This window comes from Nematostella vectensis, chromosome 6 (genome assembly GCF_932526225.1).
Source record: "Nematostella vectensis chromosome 6, jaNemVect1.1, whole genome shotgun sequence".
Lineage (NCBI taxonomy): Eukaryota > Metazoa > Cnidaria > Anthozoa > Actiniaria > Edwardsiidae > Nematostella > Nematostella vectensis.
The window spans coordinates 16,570,506-16,581,084 of record NC_064039.1 but is presented as its reverse complement, the minus strand read 5'-3'; positions in this window follow the sequence as shown (position 1 = coordinate 16,581,084).

The window sequence follows — 10,579 nt, the reverse complement described above, 5'->3', positions numbered from 1 at the left end:
CAGAGTTGTTACCATCACACATTCATCAACATTTAACCACGATACAAATAAATAGCAATTAATATATAGATTTTGGCACTGAAGGCGAAGCCAGCATTTTTTACCATACACTTGTGTAGACCCCCCCTGAAGACCAAATTTAAGGGGGGCATGCAAACAAAGGTATAATAACAAAGATCTTAAACAACATTCTACATACAGGTTTATGTATCCCTCCCTTACAAAAAGGCATACTATGTGAAACATATAAAAAGTGCATGTTTATTAATACTGCCCAATCCTCCTTCCAGAGTATCTGGAAAAAAAAGTTGTTTGTCATTAAATGCTTACTAACGTTAGTAAGTATTTATCAAGGATGGATCCAGGCCTAAAGTTGACTGATTCCAAATGGTCACAGACCAATCAAGGGGGGGGGGGGGGAAAGGTATAGGGGCATGCCCAACAGGGAATTTATGAAATTACGTGTTTGAAACATGCAATCTGCAGAATTTTTAGGGATGCATTTGGCATTTTAGGAATTTATATAGTGATATCATAAATTCAAGGTTAAGTTTCACCGGTGCTGTATAAAAGTGACTTCATTCATCGATTAGTCAGTTAATAAATACACTATTCCTACCTAATTCAACCAAATTTGTGTCCTTGAAAGTGTGGCGAGGCAAGTACCAGTTATTCTTTTCGAATACCCCTTGGCAATATCCAAATGGTGTGATTGTAATATATAAAAAAACAACCTCCCCTTGCATTATAACGTAGCTTGTGCCACACAGACAGCAACTCGTATCAATAATTGACTCCATGACCTTTCAATTCTAAGCAACTTTACGGTGGATTATACCATCTAGTTGCTGATCTATTGCCACTTCTCCTCTTTGCATGTTTCTCCTAGATTCATTAGAGGCATCGAAAATTCGTGTACTGGTCCATTTTGCTCATGTGTGGTATCTTACCAGCCTATTTACCTTACTAAAATAACAGCCGAAAATCTTGCCAAATAAAACACAGGTCAAACAGAAATGCCATTATTATAGTAAGAATACACTGTCCGGGGGTTTTGCTAAAAACATTATAGCGGAGCCAGCGCGGCCGCAGGCCGCGCGCGGAGCTCCATAGGTATAGAAATATGGTAAGCTATGCGACTTGGTTTTGTGGTCATCGCACGGTTACCCTGTGGTGTCACAAATCAGCCAGCCAGCCAGTAATCCAGCCGCGCAACTCTCAGGCCCCTCTTGGTCTTACGCTTTTATGTGTTTTTAGTTCAAAGTTCGTATCTTCACAGAAAAAAAAGGCAGTATTTAATGAGAAAATATGCGGATTCAAATGGACTGAAGTCATTTAGGAACCGTTTTGTCTGAAGTACGAGTCGATAGTAAAATCTACCCTAGTATTCGTGAATCCCGCCCGTCGCAACAGCTAAAAAGAGGACTATAGAGGAGGACTATGGAGGATCTACACTACCATTGTATATTCATTAACGTCTAAATTTATGTAAGTAGATCCTGAAAAGAAAGGGCCTTGATGTTTGTTTTCAGCTATAAAAATCATTCGCTTGTGTCGACGAGTTCCTTGCTAGCAGAAATTCGACAACTTCACAGTTTACAACAAAAGCAAACAACACAACAACAACGGAAAGCGAAAAAAAAACTGCCAAGGTGTGTTTTAGACGACGATTTGTATTGAGAATATGAAAGTTATTTTTCTTTTATTGTTGAGCTTTTATAATGATCGTTTGTTCGTTGTTTTTCCATAACCAATCGCTCAGACTAAAACACCGTACCAGCTTTAGTTTGACGTCAAGATGCTATATCAAAGTCATATATATCCTTGTTTTGATGTAAATACGTATAAGTATGGTAAGTAAGAATTTAACGACAGAAATACGTAGTAGTCTAGTTACTGTATCAATGCAACTTAGCTTGTTGGATTTATACATTTGTTTTTAAGATAATATAGTAGGGGATTTCTTACTTTTATACAACAGTATAAGTGTAATAGGTTTTTTTAGAGCAAGATACTTGCTCTCAATGATAAATCTGTAAAGAAAACATTTATCTATCAACCTAAAGATAATGAGGAAAGGGGAAATGTTAGGAGAGTGTTGTTGCATTATTTTTATTTTTTATTTTTTCTCTCTGCTGACTATTTTTGTATGCAATTGATATTATTTGCTGTTTCCCCTCTGCACCCTAAATAAATTAAGATATGTTAGGTTTGAAATAAGACATTTTCATTTAGCACTACTTTCAGTGATATCAAGGATTTTTTTTAGAATTTGCTTCCCAAGTAAATTTGTTCTTCTCCATTGCATTTAATTTTGGAGTAGCATTAGCATGTGTGGATCCAGGGTTTCTATAAAACAGCAGGCCACATGCTAAAGGGTGGGTGCACCAATATGTAATGCATGACTGTAATATCCTTGGTGATGGAGTATTACCAGTATGTGATAGACAAAACTTCCATATGGCACCTGAAATGTATAACTATATCATATATTTTTGGAATGCTGATTCATTCATTATTTGTTTCTTTGCAAGGGCAAAACTGGTCACAATGTAGCTTTGATACAAGTTCTATACTTCTATAAAGGGAAGAGGTTTTTATTAGATCAAAGTACTTAAATTATATAAAGATAACAACAAACTTGTGCTTTTTCAATAATAAATTTGTAAAGAAAACATTTTTATATCAATCCTAAAGGTATTAGGGAAGGGAAAAATACTAGGAAAGTGCTCAGTCAAGTTATTATTGCATTATTGTTATAAATGTTTTAGAATAGAGTAACATTTTGTTTAAATAGAGTCACATTTCTCCATTTCTCCGTTCCCAATTGACTTTTTGTTTATTTGTATATTTATTCCTCTCTGCCCCCAACATAGATCGCAATGAACATGGTTTGGTTTGAAATTAGAAACTTTCAATAATTTAGGATTTGCCTCCATTGCATTTATTTTTGAGTAGCCTGTATGGGTGGATCCAAAGTTTCTAAAAAAAGGCCAAAGGGTGGGTGCACCAATATGTAATGCATGTCAGGAGGTATATTTGTGGAGTTTAATTTCAACACATTCTTCTGAATAATCAGTTGCAGTACGTGAAAACTACAGTATGGCATCTAATTCCTTGGAATACTGTTACATCCTGGATATATTCTTCAGAAGGTCAAAGCTTGTTAGAATGCTATTTTGATAAAAAAACAAAATATAGATAGTGGAGTTAAATAAGAGAGAAAATAAGAAAATAAGAATTGACCATTAGACTCCTGAAAATCATTCTCGTCAAGACAGCTTTTTTCACACCATGGTTTAGTATTTGTTAACTTTCATACTGCATATTTAATATTATTAAATGAGTGCTTGCTTGATACATTTGGAGCGGCCAATGCAACAGACCCATACCGAAGATTTTTCTTGGGGGGGGGGGGGGTGAGAAATAAAAAAAGATGACCTTATATTTCCGGGGGGGGGGAAGTTCTCTGATAAAAATCTGACCGCGCCTTTGCAGTATCTCCAGGGGAGGTTTAATGTCGGATCTGGCTACATACCAGAGTGAGTTTTGTCTACAAATAATAGCACGTCTATTGAGAACCGAAAGTATTCCTTTGGCCGTTGTGTGTGTGTGGGGGGACCCCTACTAGGTACGGGCCTGTACAATTCATAATGACATGGCAATAAAAATGACTTTTTTAATCTACTTAAAAAGAACATTTTAAAGACACCTAGATCCCCCTAAATTACCCCTATCAGTCAACACAAAAAGGTATCAAACGCTGGCTCCGCCTTTAGGCAGTGCCGAAATCTATATATTGTATTTCACTTACGAGGGCGACCACTTTCCATTGCCATAACTCAGAGAGAATTCTAAAGAGCTATCGTCCTGTCGCCACACTTTCATCATTAATTCCAACTTCTCGGGATCTGAATTCGATCATATTCTACACCATAATCAAAAGGATAACACTCCTCCTTTCGGCAGACAGGCTCTCCTCGAGAAACGTCTGCATTTTATGAAGCCATGCTTAGCTTTTCAAGATTTCGGTTCGAGAGATGTATACAAGAGATCACACGCTAAAACAAGCAAAGGCCTACTTTCTCATGGGTAGTATCGGGATTTTATTGTCAACTGATTCCAAAGTGATTCACACGTTATAGCAACCAATCAAAACAAAGCTTGAGTAGTTCCGCGTGGGCCTTAGCCAATCGGTGAAGAGCTTGAGTGGTTCCAGAACACGCGCATAATTTTTATACACGCGCAAAATTTCTAAATGGGTCCCCTCCCCCAAACTAGATTTATCACTCACCATCAGGAGCAATATTTCCCGTGGAGGGGACCGGAAATGCTGTCTAAGCGCTTAAGGAAATAACAGCGAAATAACCCAGGAAGCAGGTGTTATAGTGTTTAAATAACAGACAACAGATGGATGTTTATTTTTATTGAACGTTTTGAAATTCAAATCTACAAAAAAATAACATTTTTCTGGGATTTGAGTGATTCACTGGAATCAGTTGAATCAGTCTGGATCCACCCCTGTTTATTGACAACTAGTGGTTGCCCGTGAAATATTCACGAAAAGCAATTCTTTGTTGTACAAATTTTTTTAAGGTATATTTCAATCCTTCAATGTATTGGGCTTCCTGGTGCTTTCGGGGAATCGCAAACACATTAATTAAACAAATGCCTCCCTTTTGAGTCCCAAATATATTTATTTCATATTTAATTTACCTTATAAAAATGTAAAAAGGCGCTTTCTATAAAATACCGCCCGTTGGGAGCCCTGTGTATGATCTTTTTGGCGGGAACCGGACAACCAAATTCAAACCATGCCAGTTCATCGTTAATCCTCGCTTCGTTAGCTTTCTTGGGTTTAGTGTGTTATTTAGTGGTCCATTACTTTAATGAAAATCGATGTGACATAAAAGATATGTTGTTATATATATAAAATACAAAATGACAGCCAACTATTTGTAACGAACAAACCTTTTGCTTTTATAAAAAAATCGAATACCGGTATTCCCGGTATAATATTGAAATAAAAAAACATTTTTCTTCGGTAATGTGTGGAAATGGTATTGTTTCGGAGTTTTCTAGCTCAGCCGTTCTCCCGTGAAAGGTGGCGCACAGTCCATTTCTTAACGTGTTATATCAAGAGAGCATTATGATAAGAGAGGGACACTTTGGTATTACCCGCGCGCCATGTCGATTCCGAATCTGGCTATTTTTAGTAACCACCACCCCACCACTGCGCGTGAGCATTTTTACTCACCCAGCTCCCGCGCTTTGGCATTTACATCTTGTTGTTTGCCGCTGTTTTGTTACTTGACACCGAAAAAAATACCACCCTATTTGCATAAATATCATCATAAATTTAATTCTAGCATCAAGGATACGGGCAGTTGCGGTTTATTAAGGGGATGTAGTACTTCGAGGATTGCAAAATTTTGTAAACGAGACTTCATTCAAAATCAAGAGCGGAAATCCTCGTGCTTCAAACACCGTTTTCGCTCTAACTTGCTGCTTCTTCGTGGTTTCTCGACATTCATTATCTTCCTAATGGTCAAACGAAATCTGTAGGTTAGACATTAGATATGATATTGATTTTTGTGAATATTCCGGTGAATTGAGAAGGAATCCAAGAACATTTCATAAAACTACCCTTGTAGCGAGGGAAGTTGAAGAGGGAAGCTGAAGTATCTGAGGTTTTGTAATAGTGAGAAAATAAAGAGGGAGATATTACTGTACTCCTTTGATGTTGTTATTATTATGTTGTTATTATACAAGCTGAAATCGGGATTTGAATCAAACGCGGTATCACAGCCATTTTATCGCTCGTCGGTTTTTTCCTTCTTCTTCACTTGACTTCGCCGCTAAGACAAACAAAACAGTCAAACTATTCAGGGATTTAGCTTTCTGTGAGTATATTTGCCAACCTTGCTTACTTAAGTTAACCTTGTTTTCTTCTTCCGTGTTATTTTACATGATCTCTTGTCATTCCTATCGATTTGGCAAAACAACAACACGCAACCCGCGGGGAAGTAGGACAAAAAGAGCATAAGAGACTTCATTCAAAATCAAGAGCGAAAAACCTTGTTTCAAACACCGTTTACGCTCTAACTTGTTGCTTTTTTCTGGTTTATCAACATTTATTATCCTCCTAATGGTCAAACGAAATCTGTAAGTTAGACATTAGATATGATAGCGGAGCCAGCGCGACCGCGCGCGGAGCTCCATAGGTATAGAAATATGGTATAACTATGCGACTTAGTTTTTTGGTCATTGCGCGGGTACCCCATATCAATATTTGGGTGACCTTAAAACCCGCTCGGTCAATCTCTTGGAGGCCTGGGTCTAAGGAGTTTATAGGATTAGTAAGAAAAAGATTTGACCAAGCGAGCAAGTTTTGCTTAATAATTTTTGCCGCGAGTCTCAAATTGACAGGAATCAGTATTTTTTACCATGTTTTCTGGAGATCGGGGAGCGGGAAAACTTTAGGTCTTCTAAATTTCGCATCTATGCCCATATAAGGCAATACATACGAAGGACACTATCCGTGGGGAATATGTTTGATATGTGTGGTGTCACTCGCCAGCCAGTCAGCCGCGCAACTCCCAGGCCCCATTCGGCCCCGTAATGACGACTAAATATAAGCACGGTATGGTGGCCCATCGGTATCATAGCATTTTTTAAACATGAAAAAAAAAATCAGAGAATTTTTTTTTAGAAATTAAAAATATATATATTCAAGAAGTGAAAATCTAATGAAAAATACATAAAACTAAATGTATATGCGAAAAAAAAAATTAGAAAAATTAGAAAAAACAATTACTTGAAAATCCTTGTAAGGAAAAATCTAGTAAGAAAAAAATTAAAAATTAAAAACTTCTAGTCAAAAAAAAAGTTTATAAACTCTATAAAAAAATAAAGTTGAAAAAAATATTTGAGAAAAAAAAGTTAAAACCAATTCTTTAAGAAAAAAAATGTTGAAAAAAAAGGGATCACTTCACGTATCTGGAACACGTAGGGCGATGGTATCGTCCTACGATATATCGTCATACGATTTACGTTATCGTAGACGATGTTCGTTTATTGTCTACGATTTAACATCGTGGACGATTTGCGTTACGATTTACGTTTACGATTTACGTTACGATTTTAGTTTACGATTTACGTTACGATTTAAGTTACGATTTACGTTTACGATTTACGTTACCATTTTCGTTTACGATTTACGTTTACGATTTACATTTTCGTTTTTGATCTATAATGGAATGTTGGACCACCTTTGGACCCCACCTTTCACGGAAAAACCAGCTGAGCACACCATCTCAACATGTTACCGTTTGATTTCAAGATCATACCGAGGGATCACGCAAAAAGTGTTTTCGCAACAAAAATAAACAATGAATGGCCTTCAGAACTACTTGTTTCTCAAGCAAGCTCAGATCCGAAAATAAAATTCAAATACCCTCGCTGTAGTTTCATTTCAATGTAGCTGAAAATTGAACACTCTTCCTTTTTTATTTATAAAGGTATTTATTCTAACCTTAAAAAAGGGGATTCTTGAGTTTTACAAAGTAGATGTTTTCGCGGAGGAATTCGGCGTTTTAAGCTTAAAAGACTCAGCAATGCAACTAAATATTTTCAAATATCAACTCCCCATTACAACCATTGGAATTCTTTCCATTAGTTTTAAACAGTTTTGAGAGGGCGATACAACAAAATTATATATTGAATGCTACTCGCTTTTACTCGTTATTTGGAAGCATGGTGCTCATTTGACGAGGGGTGCATTCTAGAATTATATCTTTATCTCTATGAAAAAAAGATACCTTTATTCCAAATATCAAACTTAATTAAAATCTAATTCAAGCTAAACAATAAACTTGTGAAATCGGATGACAAGTCCATAATTCGGTCCCATAATTTTAATAGCCATCCAGTAAAAAAAAATGTTTGACTGTCTTGGTATTTCGTGCTAAACTCTGAGCTTGGAGTGCTTGGGCTAGAAATACCGCGCACCCATGCTATGCGTGATCTTCATGAAATGGAGATCACGATTATTTTGAAATATTTTGACTTGGATTTTTAACTTCGGCTTATCAATGTATATTTCTTTTTAATACATGTATGGTCTCGTTTGTCTGTTAATTTAGTTATGAAGAGCAATATAATAAAATAATAATATTAGCAATTGACGATTTTGTTGCGTGCTTTTTTTTTTGGGGGGGGGAACTCACCTTAATTTCTACCCTTTAAACTTCTTAAAACCTTTCACTTATATTAATCTAGCCAAAAAAAAACAGAGATAAGCGGAAAAGGGAATCGAATTTGATGGAAATTCGAATTTTTATACAGAGCTTTGAAAATTTTCCTGGCCGCGCGAATTTTTCTAAAATTATTATAGTGAATAATTCCAAGTTTTGTCAGAAAAATATAAAACAACGCATTTTCGGCAATACCTCAAAATATTGGCGAATTGTTTTCGATTGCTACCCACAATGAAGAGAAGAATAATTTAAAGCAGAGGATTATATGCGAAAAGAGAAAATATCGTTTTGTTGTAGGTCTCGAAAACAGCTCGCTCTCGTTATATAGCGTCCATACAGACCACATACCATTTGGAAGTTAAAAATATAAAGAATTGAACTAATCTTTCATCTCTTAAAGGTTATATGGACTTTAACAGTTATGAGTAAAGAAGTCTTCGGGGTAAAATTACACTGAGTTGTCTATTCAATCTTCTGGCGTGTTAAAAATAGTGAAAACATTTTCATCGACTAACTTTGAGAAGCCACTTTTGCTTTGGTTGTTTTGAGATTAGATTCTATTTTTCATCTAATATTTACAATAAAAACAAAATACAGAGATCGAGTGGCTGGTAAAGGAATCTACTTTAAAGTAGATTTAACTCGAATAATTTAATAATAGTTTTTTGGTGTTTCTGTTTTTGAAAAGTTAATCGGACCAATTTTTTGACCCGCACTTCCTTGAACTTTAGGGGAGGGAGGGATGGATAACGTAAATCGTAAACGAAAATCGTAACGTAAATCGTAACGCAAATCAATAAACGAACATCGTCTACGATAACGTAAATCGTAGGACGATATAACGTAGGACGATGATATCGTCCTACGTGTTCCAGATAGGTGAAGTGATCCAAAAAAAGGAAGAAAAAAAAGTTAAGTTGACCCATGGTTATCATAGCCCGCGATACATGTTCAGCGGAGGTTCTTCGGTAAGTATTTCGTGTAACCATACCTTGTCGGAAACTGGGTCGAACAAAATGGCGGAATGACTAAGATCGTTTTTACCTGCTAGCTTTTCCCTTTTATCTCTCTTTACATTGGCCTGTTTATTCGCGATTCGGTGTGTGCGCGGTGTTTTGTACCTGCTATCTTTTCCCTTGTATCTCTCTTTACACTGGCCTGTTTGTTCGTGTGACCGGGTGGTATTTTGAGTTATTTTAGATTTTGCAAAGATTTCAAGAACCTAGCGGATAAGAACGCATTTGTCAAGATGGAGAAGCTAACTAAGAAGTTAGAAGCGAAGCTTAAAACGTTGAGATTTCGAGTGCTGAAAACAAACGATGTCCTGACAAAGGATAAACAAGCCTTGGCGCGACATTACAACTCTATCACGAACGGGATTAATGCGGTGAGTGATATCAAAGAGCAGCTAGAAGAAAAGAAATTCGCGAAGGGCGAGAGCGAGAAAGAAATAGGACAATGGGGCGAAAGCGTAGAGAAGGAGTTAGAGGACGCAGATTCCGCTAACGCAAAACTTCAGGCTGCCATACAATATGCGCAAAAAGAAGAAGAAGACAAGAGATGCCACGAGAGCCATCTTAAGCAGCTGAAGTATCAGCAGGAACTACTTCAACAAAAGGCAACATTTGAAAAGGATCAAAACACCACTTCGAGCATGGATCACTCAGCTAGCAACAACAGTGCTACGAACACTAAACTTCCGAAATTGACCATTACGAAGTTTACTGGAAAGTCGGAGAATTGGCTGTCGTTCTGGGGAAGGTTTAGCTGTGAGGTTGACGCCACAAACGCATCCCCAGTAACGAAATTTGCCTACCTCAAAGAGTATCTTATACACGAAATCAGACAAGATATTGATGGATTGCCGTTCACTGCTGAGGGCTATGAAAAGGCTAACACCATACTAAAGGAAGAGTACGGGAACTCCAGCGATATTATAAATATCTATATCAAAAACATTATGGATTTGCCGGTCATAACAGGCACAAGCCCACGAAAAGTGAAAGACTTTTATAAAACACTGCGATTGAATGTGCAGAGCTTGGAAACACTGGGACGGTTGCACGACGTTCGAGGAAATGTTCGTGGCACGCTCGACAAGTTGAAGGGGATTAAGTCCGATCTGGTGCGGGGCTGTGACGGATGGCGCGATTGGGGGTTCAATGATCTATTACAACAACTTAAGCGCTGGACAGAGATTAACCCTGTTGAAAGTAACTTTTAGGATAAAACCAAGTCTAACAATTCTCAACAAGCGCGATCATCTAGGCTATATCAAACAAGTACCGTTAACAGTTCTGAAGATCAACGGGCCGTGAATA